This window comes from Eumetopias jubatus, unplaced genomic scaffold (assembly GCF_037043125.1).
Source record: "Eumetopias jubatus isolate StellerSeaLion01/CBP00866 unplaced genomic scaffold, mEumJub1_p1.0 scaffold_6, whole genome shotgun sequence".
NCBI lineage: Eukaryota > Metazoa > Chordata > Mammalia > Carnivora > Otariidae > Eumetopias > Eumetopias jubatus.
In genome coordinates this window covers 71,224,535-71,236,089 of record NW_028274812.1, presented here as the reverse complement: position 1 = coordinate 71,236,089, position 11,555 = coordinate 71,224,535, and the positions used below count along the sequence as shown (strand labels likewise).

At 37.5% G+C, this 11,555-nt stretch overlaps 1 non-coding gene across 1 annotated transcript; it reads right to left on the bottom strand.

The window, feature by feature from the left end:
- Positions 1 to 7,794: 7,794 nt before the first annotated feature.
- On the bottom strand, positions 7,795 to 7,901 carry LOC114213095 (U6 spliceosomal RNA). The gene has a single exon (XR_003610128.1). It is a non-coding gene; the product is annotated as a U6 spliceosomal RNA (small nuclear RNA).
- Positions 7,902 to 11,555: the final 3,654 nt, after the last annotated feature.

Genomic DNA, 11,555 nt, shown 5'->3' with positions numbered 1-11,555 from the left:
TTGGTCTAGAGGGATGTTTCCAACTCAGAAGCTCCACTCAACAATACCTTTGGAACAAGAAAATAACACTTCAAACCTTATACTCCTTTCATGTGGTTCCCATACTGGCTTCAGAATACTGCTGTGTGATGACTTACAGCAAAAGATGCTTCATAAAAATCAATTATAATATGTTTTACAGCAGGTTAGACTCCTTTAATGTATCTTGTTTGTAGTATTGCATCAAGGACATTAGTAGAATTTTAGGAGATCTGCCAAAATATAAGGATAAGAACCATTGATGGGGCAAAATTTCCTTGTCTTGAAATCACTTATGTTGCAAGAGGAAAGAGTAGAATGGTTTTTTCATGCTAGCTCCAAATCCAAGAAAAAGGAGTCCCAACTCTACATACTTAATGGGATTTCTCACCATGACTGAATTTTAGGGTTTTGGTATTTGTGCTCCAAAAGTCACTACAAAAATTTTGTCTTCTATATCCCTAGGATGAGAATCAGCTGTAATAAGTTGGAGCTGGGCTTCCAGCTCATGTTTCCAAGATGGTGAGCAAATTTACTTTCTTCTTTGCTATTATTTTATGTAAGGCAACCTTTAAAAATACATGTTAGTCTTACTTTAACCATTGAAAAGACAAGTACATAAGCCAGAAACTGAACTTGCTACCAAAAAAGCATGTTTGAACCAGAAAGAATATGGAAACCACAAAATTAAATCTGATACTCTCTCACAAACACACCAGATGTTTTATATACCAAATTATCCCTTGGTGCTGAAATCTAGGTCTTCTGACATCCAAATATTGCTATTGCAAGTGTTGAAATACTCTCAAGTTTAACATGTGTAAGGAAACCAAACCCTTCTCCAGATAAAACTATGCAACCTCAAACTATTCAAAGAGCTGTGATTTATTTCAGAGATTGCAAATGTGTGGTAAGGCATAAAAAAACACCATATGACATAAGGTAGGTTATACTTAATATGTTTATTTTCAGAGGTTCACCACCATTAATCCATGACAGGTGTAGGGTTTATAATTTGAAACAATTATCTTTCAAACCATTCATATCACTGCTTAAGAGATGGCTTCATTCTTCCTAGTCACCATATGTCTTAACAATGCAAATGAGAAGGAGAACAACATCTGGTCGACCACTGTTGTCTCGCTTGTCATGCAAAACATGTGGTATTGCATGTGCTCCTCATCGGATTCCTTTGGGACATCAGCATGGTGGATGATTTCATATTTTATACAGCTGGTGCATTTAGGACATACCATCAATCTTAGTTCAGTAGCATCCTTACACCTTTGGGTTTTTATTGGGCTTTTGGTGGTGATTCCATTTTTGGGTTATGCAAACATCTCTCCTGGAGCTTCAAGTGAGAGTAGCCATATTTATGTAACAGCATCTCTGTATAATTTGACAGCTTATGGTAGAAATGTGGCATAGGAAGAAATAGTTCTCTGGAAATCCTGAGTTGATATCCATGTTTTGGTGTTAATACTGACCTTATTTTAGTTGCCTTGGAAAAAATTCACTAAGTTCTGTATATCTTTATTTAATGCCTTGTAAAATGAAAAATAACCATCAAATAAATATTCATCCTCCTATCATGTTACTCGTTGGATGGAGGCTATCATACCCACTCCTGCCGTTATATACAAAACAAATCACCTTTTTTTCTAGGGTGCATGTTTGAATTACAGTATTAGTTGGTAACATGTTTATTCACTGTGCTGCCTCTCATTTGCCCAACTTGATCATTTCTTACTTGCCCAGGGCTCTGATGGCAAACCTAAGCATCATGAGGGTAGTTTCTTGGGATCAGTGACCCATTCTTTGCCACTGCTAAATCCATCCTGCGAAGGAGTGTTTATTAGGTGAGGAAGCCTTAGTCTCAATCTAAGAAAAGGACATGTGTTACCTTGACACAACCAATATCGCAGCACTTACATATTTTTTATTTTTCTGAACTGAGGACAATTTTATTGCTCATTTTTTTCCTAAGCCCGTGTGTTTCTTGAACTATGACCAAGTAGAATTACTTCTATAATATGAGAAATAACCAAATTGAGAGCTTTAGTTTCAGATGCAGTTACAGAATCAAATATGGATTTATATGGTTATATATGGAAACTGAAAAAATACATTAAAAGTGAACAACAGTCCAGATCTTCAGAACATGTTTAAATAATGGCCAAAAAAATACAGAATGCATTTTCTTTGTTTTCTTTTTTCCATTAATATTCACATGATGGAACAAAAAAGGGGTTTTCTTTTTTCTCCTGCATAATCAAATCTTTAAGAAGCTGTGAGAGCTGGACTGTATTTTTTAGTCTCTGAATGCCAGCCAGCACACTGGGGGCAGTTAAATAATAAATAATAACAAATACCCGGTTTATTGACTCCTGAACCCTTGAATCAATCAATTAATCATGATATTATGGCAAGATCAAAGGAATAAAATTCTTAAAACCAACTGCAAGATGCAAATGGATAAATCCCCCAGCAGAAATAATTGCAAACCATTTTGATCAAATATAAAATGATGATCAGTTGTGCTCTTTAGGGCCCAATAACTTAGGTTTATTTAAATGCTGTAAAGTACATCCCTTCAGGATCTAATAATCTCCTACACATCACTTGTTAGGGTAAGGCATCACAATCTAATCACTCTAAAGACTGAAACCACAGATTCAAAGTGGTAAGCACCATCTAAATTTTAAAGGACAATATCCCTGAAAAATGTCCCCTTGCAACAGCTGATTTAGATATTTCAGTAAGTCTTACAATGAGGCTAATTTCTTCTGTTTGCATTGTAATTAACTTTCCTTTTTTCCAACCTCCAACATTAGTTAGGTACTAAACTAAGATTTCATGTGAACATTTTGGTCAATCTACAAGAAACAATGTAGATGGTACTAAGTGAATCACCAGAGAGAGAAAGAAGCCCTGTCAGAACTTGCAATATACAATAATAATACTCAGCTATAACAACGGACACAAAGATCTCCCCATGGTCACAGGACTCTGGAATAATAACTGTTAGAAGTTTATGCTGGCTGTTATGGATTTGTTCACTCGCTTACCCTTTGAGTAGTGTACCAGATGTATAGTTAATACTCAGGGGAGATTCCCTGAGTATCTGATAGGCTGCCCAGAACACAAGCAGAAACCACAGTAATAGAATTTCTTTTGGATAATTGAGATGCTGCCTTCAGGAAATCTATTGTCCTTATGATTCTGGGGTTGCCTGGTTTTTAAAAGGGACATTTGGGAAGTCTGTTTTCAAGGCTTCAGATAGTTAGTATTCTGGTTTGAGATCTAGATATTGTATTCTATGATTTTATCTTTTTAAGAGATTGAATTCATTCAGTCATTCAACAAACATTTGTTGAACATCTAATGTGTGCTAGATGTTGTAGATTTCAACAGGAATAGTATGTGATCACTGTACTTAGGAATTCATTGAACCATCTCTTAGAATTGAGTGGTAATTTCACATGCATTATCTCCTTTAATCAACTGACCATTCTCTGGAGGATGTATCATATTTTAAGATATGGGAGTGCAGCTCAGTGGGTTGATATAGTTTGCTTAAGTTTCCTTAGTGTCAAAATGTGGATTTAACAGTCTTCTCTGGCTTCTTGGTCTTGTGCTATTTCTTATACATCTTAGCATATAATCCCTCCTCTGAATCTTGGTTTCATCTTCTGTAAATTAAGGCAGAGAGACTTTTTTACCAAATTCTCCTTTTCTCTCTAAACAATTTATGTTTTATGTATAACCAGTATTTGGATACAAGGAATTAGACAAGACTTCAATTTCAGTGACTCATCAAACTCTCTCAAACACCTTGGAATTTTGATAAACCAGTTGGCACAATACGTTTCCAATCCTGGACACCTTCAAGTCTGGTGGTGATTTTTATCCCCAAGAGCTTCTTGGTGTTAGTCTTCCATGACCTATAGAAGAACAATTAGAGGTGGACCTGGTCCTGAAGACGCTTCCTCCCCTCCTTTTATAGTCTGTCCCTTCCTCAGGTCCCAATGATTGGATGGGTAGTCAGTAGTGTTTGCTAGGGGTCTCCTACCCCTTCTCTTTCTAAGCCATCAATAACCCAGCTCTCTTCCTTTTGTGTTTCTCATAAACCATCCCAAGACGCTGGGAAAACAGGATCTTCTGGGATGAACACCATCTAATCTCTTGTTATATGTTGAATTGTGTCCTTTCAAAACTTGATATGTTAAAGTCCTAATGCCCTGTACCTCAGAATGTAACCTTCTTTGGAAATAGGGTCAGTGCTACTGTAAATAGTTAAGTTAGGATGAGGTCATAGTGGAATAGGATGTGTCCCTAATTCAATATGATGGTGTCCTTATAAAAGGGGGAGATTTGGACACAGTTACATACCCAGGGAGTGAAAATGAAGGCATAGATCAAGGCTAGGCATCAGGAACTAATGAATGCCGAAGATTGCCAGCAGACATAAGAAGCTAGAGAGAGGTGTGGAATAGTTTCTCCTTACAGACTCAGAATGAACCAGTCCTACTGACACTTTGATTTCTGATGCCTAGTTTCCAGAATTGTAAGACATTAAGTTTCTGTTGTTTAAGGCACCCAGTTTGTGATACTTTGTTATGGCAGCCCCAGCACAGTATACCCCTTGTATAATAGAAGTGGCTTGGAGACAAAGGCTTTTGTTTTGTTTTGTTTTGTTTGTTTGTTTTTGTTTTCTTGGCTCAGGATAATGTCTCCCTTAATTCTCACTATTAGTGGAATGCCCACTCATACCTTTCTACATGGGGCTATCAGTCTTCCTCAAGTGACCAAATAATTCCATCAGTTGCCCAAAGCCTTGCGCACATGACCTGGGTCACTGGTCATCACTTATCATTTGTTTTCCTGAGGGCCTGCACACAGTGTGCACTGAAACCTTTCCATTATACTCTTTGACTCCACAGGCCTTTGGCTACTTGAATATCTAATGGTAATTGTGTAATTCTCAGTGTCCCTCTCATTATAAGAGAAAAGACAAAGCCATGTTTTCATTTGCAAAGTCTGTTATTATTTGAGATGCTACTTCCTCCCCACTAAACAAATACCAGTGAGTGTTTTCCATTTCCCTCCCAAGCTGTTCTGAGTGCTCCCTCCCTCCACATCTGATTAAACTGTCCATTCATCCTTTCATACATCAAACATTTATCAAAGACCAACCACATGTTGTCAGTATAAAGAAGTAAACTGTTGACTTGCCCCTGCAGAGCTCAAAGTCTAGTAGGATAAATGCTCAAAGTCTGGTGGGAGAGTCATACATGGGAGGAATTGTTCTGTAACAAGCCCATGGTGGAGTATTTACCACGTAAGGCCAGAAGCAAAACTGGTTAAATGTCCTTGGAGAAAAGTTTTAGAAATCTTCATAGAGGAAGTGACTTTCGAAGAATGGGAAAGAATGAATGGCATTTGAAGGAAAGGCTGAATAGGGGCACAGGTTGAGGAAGGGATCCCAGGTAGAGGTGACAAATGGAAGTCTCCAAGACTCGGGAAAACCTGGCACTATTTGACTTGAGTGCATATAAGACACACACACACACACACACACACACACACACACACACACGTTTGGCAGGAGATGGGGCTCAAAATTGAAGCTGGAGCTCAGTAGTGGAGGGTTTTCCACATTTTGAGTGGAAGAAATATGGTGAGATTTGTTTTCTTAAATGATCCCTCTGGTGGCAGAGTGACAAATGACTTAGGGCACAGATGGGAGGCTGGAGGCCAGTGGGGAGGCTGTATTTCTTGAGTAAAAAAATTACAACATGGTTCAACAAGTATTAATGTAGTTGTAAGCTCAACAGGACAGAATATTTGAAGTCAGGATTCTTTAGAAGATTTCCTGTGGCTGTATGTAGGGGCTGTGCAGGAAAGAGAGAATGAAATTATAAATCAGGGCAATGCCAGTTGGAATGGAGAGAAAGGGATACATTTATGAGTTAAAAAGGACTGAATAGATGATGTATTTAATATCAAAGTGAAGAAGAAACAGGACTCAAAGGTGGCTTCCAGATATTTTATTTGTCCATAAAGATAATGGCAGATGGAGATACTAAGAAAAAATAGTGATGGATTTCCCAAGAATGCTACTGGGTTCAGTTTTAGAAATACTGCATTTGATGTACTTACAGAGGATATCTAGGGAGAGAGAACTATAGGGAGTTGAAAATATTGGACAGGAGCTCAGAAGGGTTATTTAAGAAATAATTATAACAACAACAAAGTAATATCAACAATTTATTGAACTCTTATGATATGCCAGACACCTGCTCAGTCCCTGTGTATATTATTTCATTTAGTTCCTTCAACAATGCAATGAAGTATTATCTTCTTTTTATAGGTGCCAAACTTAAGATCACAAAGCTAGTAGGTAACAGAATTGGGATTTCTACCTGAGTCTGCCTGATCTCAAAGCCAGCGTTCTCAGCCCTTCCCTTCTACTACCATCGCTGCACGTGTGTCTGTGAAGCTGTCAGCTAGGGTAAGGTCATGCAATGCCTGTCGTTGGAAGGGAATCCATAAATGCTAAATAACTGAATGAAGCTCTGGATGTCGCCCAGGCTAGGTATCAGGAAGAAAGGGGCTGCACAGCTGATTGAAAGACACCAACAAACAACAGGCACCACAAGTGAGGATACCGTATTGGTTGCTACTCCATGGAGTAGCAGACACAACTGCCTTCTCTCGGTTGGAGGGACAAGTTTCTCTGGCCCTTACATCTCACAGAAGCCACCAATAAAGATGGTTCCATCTACCTGGGATGAGCATCACTTTGAGCACCAAGTCATCCAAGATGCCCTTTATGATTGATTCTCATGAAGTGCTGTATGCTGTCTTACCCCTCCTCACCCCCAACTGCCCAGGAGATCTGCTGAGATTCTGCTACAACATTTCTGCATAGGAGACAAAGAGTCAAGGTCACTAAAATTCAAAGGAAACTGAAAGCAAGAATGAAAATCTTAAAGTACTTTTTACAACATTAATCAAAATTTACATACCAAGAAGATGGGAAGAATTTGAAGTTTCAGTCTGAAATAAGACTTGAGGGGACCCTCAGCCTTCTGAACATGTTGCTGTGGTTCTGCCAGGAGAAAACCTTGACTTTTTCATCACTTGTCTCAGACTGAATAATGTCAAGCCTAAGGATATTCATATAAATGTCAATATTTTCAAGAAAATACCTTAAAAGATGAGAATATCTTTCTGATTTTTGTGTTTTGATGAATCTGATGTTAAGAATGTGCCCTGAATATAAAATCTTTCAAGGTGCTGGATCAAGAATGATTTTTACAATTGACTCACTTTTGGGGAGGAGGGATTGATAAGAGGCCTTGTGAAAGTTTAGATTCATATAATTAAAGTTTGCTTGGAAAGGAAAGCTAAAGTTCTGAAACTTTGTGACCTACAGCTTTGATGTGCAATTATCACTTTCTTTTCTGGACCTTACATTTCAACAGCCTAATCTTTTAAAAGAAATGTGTTCACTGAAGCGGTAGAAACTACAGCCCTGACAGGTCACTTTGATTGAATAGGAGTTTTAATTTTAATTCAATAAGTTTTTATTTAATTCAATAAATTAATGTCAGATTTCTTGCTGTTAGCAATGTTTATCTCACAATAATGGCAGTAACATGTGTGAGATCTTGTACTTCTTTTAGAAAAAGAATATTCTTTCTTTATTAAAAGAAAGAATAAGGTTTATTAGATCCCGATGTTGTCTGAATTTACCACCTTTGTCAAAAGAGAAATATGCAATGCTTCACAAATTTGCGTGTCATCTTTGTGCAGGGGCCATGCTAATCTTCTCTGTATCGTTCCAGTTTTAGGATATGTGCTGCTGAAGTGAGCACAAGGATATTCCCTTTGTAAAGCCCTGTTAAAAATATTTTTTCTTGGGGCACCTGGGTAGCTCAGTCGGTTAAGCGACTGCGTTCGGCTCAGGTCATGATCCCGGGGTCCTGGGATCGAGCCCCGCATTGGGCTCCTTACTCTGCAGGGAGCCTGCTTCTCCCTCTCCTCCCCACTTGTGCTGTCTCTCACTATCTCTGTCTCTCTCTCTCTCAAATAAATAAATAAAATCTAAAAAGAAAAAAATTTTGAATATTTTTTCTTTTCCTGAGTTTTGTACTAATTTCATGACTAAAATAGAATCTTAGCATATTGCAAACAACTTTTAACTGTAATTATAAATATTATCTTTTAATTCCACAGATGATTAATCTTACCTTAAATCATACTTACTTGGGATTAAAAAATTTAATTGGCGTTTTATAGGCTTTATGATCAGAAAAGTATCCAGTATACATGTATGGATTACATGTATGGCCACAAAAATACACAGTATATCAGAATTTCCTTGACTAAATAGTTATTTGAGCCTCTAAATTTCAGGTATTTATGACCCTCAATCTTTTAGGAACAGCTATTTATTTATTTATTTATTATTTTTAAAGATTTTGTTTATCAGAGAGAGAGTGTGTAGGTGCAAGCAGAGGGGAGGAAGAGAGGGAGAGGGACTAACGGACTCCATGCTGAGTGCACAGTCCGATGTGGGGCTCAATCCCACGACCCGAAGATCATGACCTGTACCAAAATCAGGAGTTGGATGTTTAACCAGCTGAGCACCCAGGCGCTCCAAGTAATAGTTATTTATACAGTCATTAGAATAACTCACCTACATTTGTTGAAAATTGCTGGAAATTCTGGGATAATTCTGTCTTTTAGGATATTGGTTTTCAAATTTCAGTGTGTGTTATCAATCAGGGTCCAGGTTGGAGATGGAAACAACACAGTAATTAAAATAGAAAAAGCTTAATTAAAGAATTATTAACTTGCAATGGGTCATAACTACTAAGGGGTAAAAATAGCTCTAAAGAAAACAAGAATGGCAAATATAGGTAGCAGCCAGTAGCTCTCGGGTTGAGGTAGGGTACATGGGGAATGAACACATTTGGAAGAGGGTTCTCTCTTCCCCAGTCACTAAGTGCTGAGAGTCAGACTTCTTTGGAGAGGATGTAACTGAAGTTTACTGGGTGACCGAGAAAATTACTGAGGTGCCACAGGCTGAATGAGGGGAGCCATTGTTCCATAGGAGAACATCTGCAAAGACCTTGAAGTAGCTTAAGAATTTATAGCAATTTAAATATTAGAATACTTATATTGCTTCACTAACTTCTAGGGGCTTGTTGAAGCTTTTATAGATATTGAAATAGGAAAAAATGTGCAAAACTTTATGCAGATTGTTTCCTGTATGTTTTCGCATTCAAAGCCCACAGGTCCATATACTTTGATACACCCCCATTTTTGTACTAATACAAAATACCCCACCATTTCCTAAGGATTAAGGCCAAATTCCTCAGAATGACTCATGCTTGCAAGGCATGAAACTAACATATTTTTCTAGATTCATTTCTCATCAGTTCCTATGCTCCATTCCTACAAGTTATGATGGATGCTTTCTTATTGGATTTATAATATTTGGATTTATAATAGTCCCCATTTGGATTTATATATTATAATATATTATATATGTATAATATATATATAATATTTGGATTTCTAATATTTGGATTTATAGTATTCCCCATTCTTTCTATGAAACACACTAAATTGATGTTTATAGCCTTCTAAACACACCTGGCTTGCAGGACGCTCTCTAGTATGCCCTAAACTTCTGCTCCTACCAGTTGGCGTTGTATATTCACAAAGAATCAGATGATTGTGTATATGTGTTCCCAGATCTGTTTGTTTCAGTTAAATTTATTATTATAATCATATAATTAAAGTGAATATAAAGCATTATAATATTAGTACAAAACAAGAAGTGCATGTTAAAAAATAAAATTGAGAATTTCTGGTTCCAGCAAGCTGGCCGATAAAACAGTTAGAAAATTCTCTTTCTAATAGCTTCTATATATGCTGGATAAAATGCAATAAGAATTCTTAGAAATGTATAACTGCGTTTATGAGAAAAGGAAACCTACAGGTCCCAGGGATAAAGAAGAAACTGTAAATCAAAGAAGTATGAGTCTGAGCTGATGCTAAATCTTCCCTGGAGGTTGAGGCAGGAGGGTTTTAATGCCTACAATAGAGAAGAAATGAGGCTTGTCTTGTATAGGCAGAGAGTTTGAAATAAAACCCTTGTATAAAGCCAGGATTTTGAAAGTCTGCACCCTCTTTGTAAAGGCGAACTGAAAAACAATTCACACACCAAAATAGGGAGATAATGAGAAGGCTTATCTGGGTGTGTGTGGGGTGGGAGGCAGGGGTGAAGGAAAAACAGGAAAATCTCTTCCGAGAACCTGAAACCCAAGGTTTGAAATTATAATATCCACATGTTATGGGCACCCTCAAGCCAAGAAATTCAATAAAAATTGCCGTGGGCAGATGTTGTCCCTGGAATACTTTACAGAAGCAAATACAAAACCACTTTTGAGGATCATGCATTCACCCCTGTAGCACAGGATGTCAGTGTAGAACTTGCTGAAGATGAAGTCACAACCCAGGATTATAAAACAGATGAGGAAACATCATGCCATGAATGAGAGCCACCTGGCACAATAAAATAGGAGCATGAGTTTCCCAAGCCTTCAGATAACAGAAATCAATGGAAAATAGGTACATTTAAAATAATTAAAAATGTAAAAGTACACAGTAAAATCATAGAAAGTAAGATGGTATGAAATACAATGAAGAGCTTATTTGCAAATAGTTGCAGACATGTTTGCAAATAAATAAAATAGAACTCCTAGTAATGACTACTATAGTCATTGAAACAAAACAAAACAAAACAAAACAACGCAATGTGTGAATTGTAAAGGGAATGCTTAGTGCAGTGCAGTATGTGTGAATTTTTTGCCAGTACAGGTGTGTTGGCTAGTGAATCCCCAAGTGGCAACTTCTGCCTTCTGCCCTTTTCATGTTCCTCATATGGTGTGATTATTTCAAATAGAATATGTTACTAAGGTTTTTAAGCTTAGTCCTATAGCCCTTGGGACCCAGACATCAGAAGATATATGTTAGCTGATGAGGAGAGAGTTACCTTCCAACTCGTGCAGTCCAGCAGCATGGAAAAATCTATAGCAATTCATGCTCACATAGGTTGTACCATGACTGGGATCACCGTCTTTAATTGGTAAAGACAATGGCAGTGGAGAGTTTGACCTGTGCTGTGTTCAACCTAGCTCCACAATTTAGAGAAGATATTAAAGCTCTGGTGCTACACTACATCTCATCTTACTGGAATACAGTTTGGAGAAGTTTTTGAGAAAGTACCCCAGCTGCTTCATGTGGGCACTTGAGAGATTTTTGTACAATGCAATGTTTAAGCAATTGGTTTTTCCTCAGAGGGTGTACAGGATTCCTTTAAAAAAGGTTACCATAAATCTATAGCACTGAATAAAGCACCACATCTTTACTTGTCATTCAAATACAATGACTGAGAAGTTGAATGTAAATAACACAGAGTTAGCTACACTAACTAGGCAAGAAATTTCAAGTGAAAA